The sequence below is a fragment of the Mustelus asterias genome, chromosome 21, assembly GCF_964213995.1.
Source record: "Mustelus asterias chromosome 21, sMusAst1.hap1.1, whole genome shotgun sequence".
Classification (NCBI taxonomy): Eukaryota; Metazoa; Chordata; class Chondrichthyes; order Carcharhiniformes; family Triakidae; genus Mustelus; species Mustelus asterias.
The window spans coordinates 36261052-36266637 of NC_135821.1; the positions used below are offsets into that span (position 1 = coordinate 36261052).

At 54.3% G+C, this 5586-nt stretch overlaps 1 long non-coding RNA gene across 1 annotated transcript; it reads left to right on the forward strand.

Annotated features, from left to right (window-relative positions):
• The first annotated feature begins 308 nt into the window (after positions 1-308).
• On the forward strand, positions 309-3631 carry LOC144508947 (uncharacterized). Its single transcript, XR_013500366.1, has 2 exons — positions 309-418; positions 3164-3631. It is a non-coding gene; the product is annotated as an uncharacterized LOC144508947 (long non-coding RNA).
• The last annotated feature ends 1955 nt before the right edge of the window (positions 3632-5586 follow it).

Here is a 5586-nt window from a genome sequence, read left to right on the forward strand (position 1 = left end):
TTGTGGCCTCCCTAAGCACCCTCGGCGTCACTGCCCGGCAAAGGACGCGATTTGCTCCGGATGCGGTAAGCTAGGCCACTTTGTTAAAGTCTGCAGAGCAAAGCCGCTTCTGAAGACTCGTGGAGCCATGTGTGCTCCGAGGGCGCGGCCATCTTTGATGCAGGCGGCGGCTGCGCGCGAATCGCCATCTTGGATGCGGTCACCGGAAGTGCGGGAATCGCCATCTTTGATGCGGTCACCGGAAGTGCGGGAGTCGCCATCTTTGAGACTGGCATCAAGGCAAGCTGAGCAGGAAGCTTCATCCGTGACGTCATCAGACGGCGACGAAGATGGATTCTTCTTTAATTCAACAGTGGCATCGATCTGCCTGGACCAGTCGCAGCCACATCAACTCTCCAAGTCCATAATGGAGATCAAGGTAAATGGTTATGCAGAAAACTGCCTGTTTGACTGTGGGAGCACGGAAAGTTTTATACACCCTCGCACAGTGCGTCAATATGCCCTTCCCGTGCGGCCCTGGAGCCAGACCATCTCCATGGCCTCGAATTCTCACTCAGTGGAGGTCCTCGGGTGCTGTTTGGTGACGCTGACGGTACAGGGCACAGTCTACGAGCGTTTTCGGCTCCTCGTGCTGCCGCGACTCTGCGCAGCTGTACTGCTGGGGTTAGATTTCCTCAGCCATCATAGGAGCGTCACCCTGCAGTATGATGGCCCTTATCCCCCGCTCTCCGTCTGCCAGGCACCGTCACTGCAGCGCCCCTCGCGCACCACCTGCAGTCTCTCGACCCTCAAGATCACCCCCCCCCCCGTTATTTGATAACCTCACCCCGGATTGTAGGCCTATAGCCACCAAGAGTAGGTGCTATAGTGCGGATGACCGGGCCTTCATTCGGTCCGAGGTACAACGTTTGCTCCAGGAAGGGATTATCCAGGCCAGCACCAGCCCCTGGAGGGCGCAAGTGGTCGTAGTTAAATCGGGGGAGAAACACCGCATGGTGATTGACTACAGCCAGACCATAAACAGGTATACCCAACTAGATGCATATCCTCTTCCCCGTATCGCGGACATAGTCAACCACATCGCGCACTATAGGGTTTTTTCAACGATCGATTTGAAATCGGCTTACCACCAGCTCCCTATCCGCTCGGAGGATCGCCCATACACTGCCTTTGAGGCGGATGGCCGCCTCTACCAGTTCCTCCGAGTCCCCTTTGGTGTCACCAATGGGGTCTCAGTCTTCCAACGGGCCATGGATCAAATGGTGGACCAGCACGGACTACGGGCCACTTTCCCGTATCTGGATAACGTCACCATCTGCGGCCATGACCTGCAGGACCATGATGCCAACCTACAAAAATTCCTTCGTACGGCCACTCTCCTGAACCTCACATACAATGAGGCGAAGTGTGTTTTCCGGACACGCCGCCTCGCCATCCTTGGGTACGTGATAGAAAATGGTGTCCTTGGCCCCGACCCAGCCCGTATGCGTCCCCTTATGCAGCTTCCCCTCCCTACTACCCTCAAAGCACTGAGGAGATGCCTGGGCTTCTTCTCCTATTATGCCCAGTGGGTTCCCCGTTACGCAGATAAAGCCCGTCAGCTCCTAAAATCGACCTCTTTTCCCCTGGCGGAGGAGGCCTGTCGGGCCTTCGATGACATCAAAGCGGACATCGCGAAGGCCGCGATGCACGCTGTGGACGAATCCATCCCATTCCAAGTGGAAAGTGATGCGTCTGACTTTGCCCTAGCTGCCACCCTTAACCAGAGGGGCCGTCCGGTGGCCTTCTTTTCCTGGACCTTACAAGGCCCTGAGATTCGACACTCCTCGGTCGAGAAGGAGGCCCAGGCCATCGTGGAAGCCGTCCGGCACTGGCGCCATTATCTCGCGGGCCAACGATTCACCTTAATTACGGACCAGCGGTCAGTTGCCTTCCTGTTTAACACCAGGCAAAAGGGCAAGATTAAGAATGACAAGATCTTGCGGTGGAGGATTGAGCTCTCCACCTACAGATATGACATCATGTACCGGCCTGGGAAGCTCAATGAGCCCCCAGACGCCCTGTCCCGTGGATCATGTGCCAGTGCCCAACTAGACCAGCTACAGTCCCTCCATAACGACCTCTGTCACCCGGGTGTCACCAGATTTTTCCATTTTGTCAAGTCCCGTAACCTGCCCTTCTCCCTTGAGGAAGTCCGGACGATTACCAGGCAATGCAGGGTCTGCGCTGAGTGCAAACCGCAGTTCTACCGGCCAGGTAGGGCGCACCTTGTAAAGGCCACTCGCGCGTTCGAGCGCCTTAGCGTTGATTTTAAAGGCCCCCTCCCCTCCTCTAACCGCAATGTTTATTTCCTGAATATCATTGACGAATACTCACGTTTCCCTTTTGCCTTCCCCTGCTCGGACATGACCACGGCTACAGTGATTCGGACCCTGAACAAGCTCTTCACCCTGTTCGGCTTCCCAGCCTATATTCATAGCGACCGTGGGTCCTCTTTCATGAGTGATGAGCTGAGGCAGTACCTGCTCGCCAAAGGCGTTGCCTCCAGCCTCACCACTAGCTATAACCCCAGGGGCAATGGTCAAGTAGAGCGGGAGAACGCAACCGTCTGGAAGGCCGTTCTATTAGCGTTACGGTCTAGGGGCCTTCCAGTCAGCCGTTGGCAAGACGTCCTTCCGGACGCATTACATTCCATTAGGTCACTCTTGTGCACAGCGACCAATACGACCCCTCACGAGCGGATGTTTTCATTTCCCAGGAAGTCCTCCTCGGGTACTTCGCTCCCGGATTGGCTGATGTTCCCGGGACCCGTCCTGCTTCGGAAGCATGTCCGGACCCATAAGGCAGATCCCTTGGTCGAGGAGGTCCAATTGCTCCATGCTAATCCCCAATATGCTTATGTAGCGTACCCTGATGGGCGGGAGGACACGGTTTCTGTCCGTGACTTGGCACCCGCGGGTGCCCCTGAGGTCACCACGTCCTTCCGCCCCACGGTCCCTGGTGTCGTCCATTCGGAGACTGCTACGCCTCTTCCTCCCTCAGTCCCTGTCTCCAATGTAGTGCGCCCAGAGCCTGTTGCAGCCCCCCACCCCCCAGCTCCGGTTCCCACTGTTCCCCATACGCCACCAGGGCCACTGCTCACTCCTCTCGCCCCTATGTACAGCTCGCTTGAGTCGCCGGAGCCGTCGCCACGCAGTCCCCGACGACTGGATGGGACGACGGATCGGTCCGCTTCACACCACCCAGCGCCTTCTCTCGACGCTCACTGTACGGAGCCTGGGCCGACATCGCTCCCTGCTCGGACGACTCTGCGACCTGCACTACGACGATCGCAACGACGGATCAAGCCACCGGTTCGTCTGGACTTGTGATATTGTTTCTGCTTCACCCCCGTGTTGTTTTTTTAAAAGGAAGGGGTGAATGTGGTGGACCTCAGTTGTGCCTTTGTCCTATATGGACCACCGTTGTGTGTGTTTGTCATACCTGGACACATCCCCTTCCAGTTTGGTTCCTCCCCTCAGCACCTAGTATAAAGGTGGCTGTCTCCTCCCCCTTGTTCAGTCCAGGTCGGTTAATTGTTGGGATCTGCTCCTGATTCTGTTGTGAATAAAAGCCTACACTTATATTGGCATATCGGTAGTCTTTCGCCTTATTGATAGCGCATCAACAGGATCTGGCTTTCTCTTCATCAGTCCTTAGGATATGGGAGGCATGAGAAAACCTGACCTCTAGTTGCCCTGTGAGGGTGATGGTGGGTTTGGTCCTTGAACTACAGCAGTCACGATGCTACTAGTATTCCCAAAATGGCGCTAGGTAGGACACTGTCATGTTGAAAGAACAGAGCTCTGTTTCCAAGTGAGAATAACATGGACGGGAACTTGTGTCACGATGATGGAGAAAAACCCTGGGATATGTACCTAAGTATTGGAATTTCAATAGACCTGAGTGTTATATTTTTACAAAAGGACACAGATTCCAGGGGTGAGGGGAGTCCCTGAACTGACAGGAATGGCTGCAGAGGGTTTCTCTAAGGAACAATGGAGTCTCTCCCCATGCTTCCAGACAAGGTACTTGTAAAACCATCAAAGACTGGTTATCAGCTCTGGTAAAGAATAGAATCCCTACAGTGCAGAAGTAGGTCTTTTGGCCCATCGAGTCTGCACCAATAACAATCCCACCCAAACCCTATCCCCATAACCCCACATGATTTACCCCGCTAATCCCTCTAACCTATGTATCCCGGGACAATAAGGGACAATTTAGCATGGCCAATCAACCTAACCTAATCTTTGGAGTGTGGGAGGTAACCAGAGCGCCGGGAGGAAACCCACGCAGACACGGGGAGAATGTGCAAACTCCACACAGACAGTGACCCAAGCCGGGAATCGAACCCGGGTCCCTAGAGCTGTGAGGCAGCAGTGCTAACCACTGTGCCACCGTGCAGCCCTAAAGACAAAGGAACATAACGACTATCTCATCACAAGGACTGCAGCAAGGCAGCGAGCTGTCCAGGGGATCCAGACATGGCAACAGGACCAGTGAGGACGAGAGGTAAGGAACAGCTCCCCGAAGGTGCAGGCGAGACTGATGGAATTTAAACCAGGCAAAGAGGATGGCTGGGAAATTGAGCCGATCAGTACAGTTGTTGCAGCATTAAATAGGGACCAGGCAAACTCTGAGACAAGTACGGGGAGCATGAGAGAGGCCACACGCCCAGCTACAGAGTTAGACTTACTGGAAATTCAAAGGGCCAAAGACAGGCCAGCATCGTAGAAGTGGCCCTTGAGGGACCTGTGAAGATCTAACAGGAGGATAGGAGTGGGCCAATGATCTGTTTGGCAGACAGTTTCATGGTCATTCTAAATGGGGATGAGGGGAGTCCCCAAACCGAGAAGCAGATAGTGCGGGAGATGCCTCCCCAGGTTGAAAAGCCACGAAAGAGTACAGCGGGAGCCGAACATCCACTTGGAGGTGGTTATGTTCCAGGAGGTGTGGAATTCAAATTCCCAGGACAACAGAGTGTGCTAATGACCCAGTGTTCTGTTTGACCAATGGCTTCAGGGCGAATTGAAATGAGGAACATCCGCAACTAGGCCAGGGAATAGTGTGGGTGATGGCCCACTTAGCTGAAAAGCCACATGGCACAGCAGCCAAAACTAACCTAAAGTCTGCGAGGGAAAGTATCCCCAAAGGTACATGACATCCAGGAAGGTCAGACCCCAGGTGGAACAAAGGAGGGAGCCCGTGCCCCTGCTAGGTGAGCAGGAGGTCTGGCTGCCAAGACACAACTTTCCAAATTTGAGGCAGGCCCTGGGGATTCTAAAATAATCCCAGAATCAGTGCAGACAATGCCTCCCCCAGTCAAAAAACCAACAGGGATCATAGCTGAAGCTAAACTTCCACCAGAGGACAGTGGTGTCCCAGAGGACATCGAACATGTTAGCACAGCGCCCCCTCTAATGCCAAAGGCCCCAGCCAGGAGGCCACTGATTCACGTGGTTGATCACTGTACGGCCAATTTGAATGTGGAGAAGGATAGTTTCTAAACTGGCTTTGAAAGAGTAAGGATGCTACCTCACCCCATTG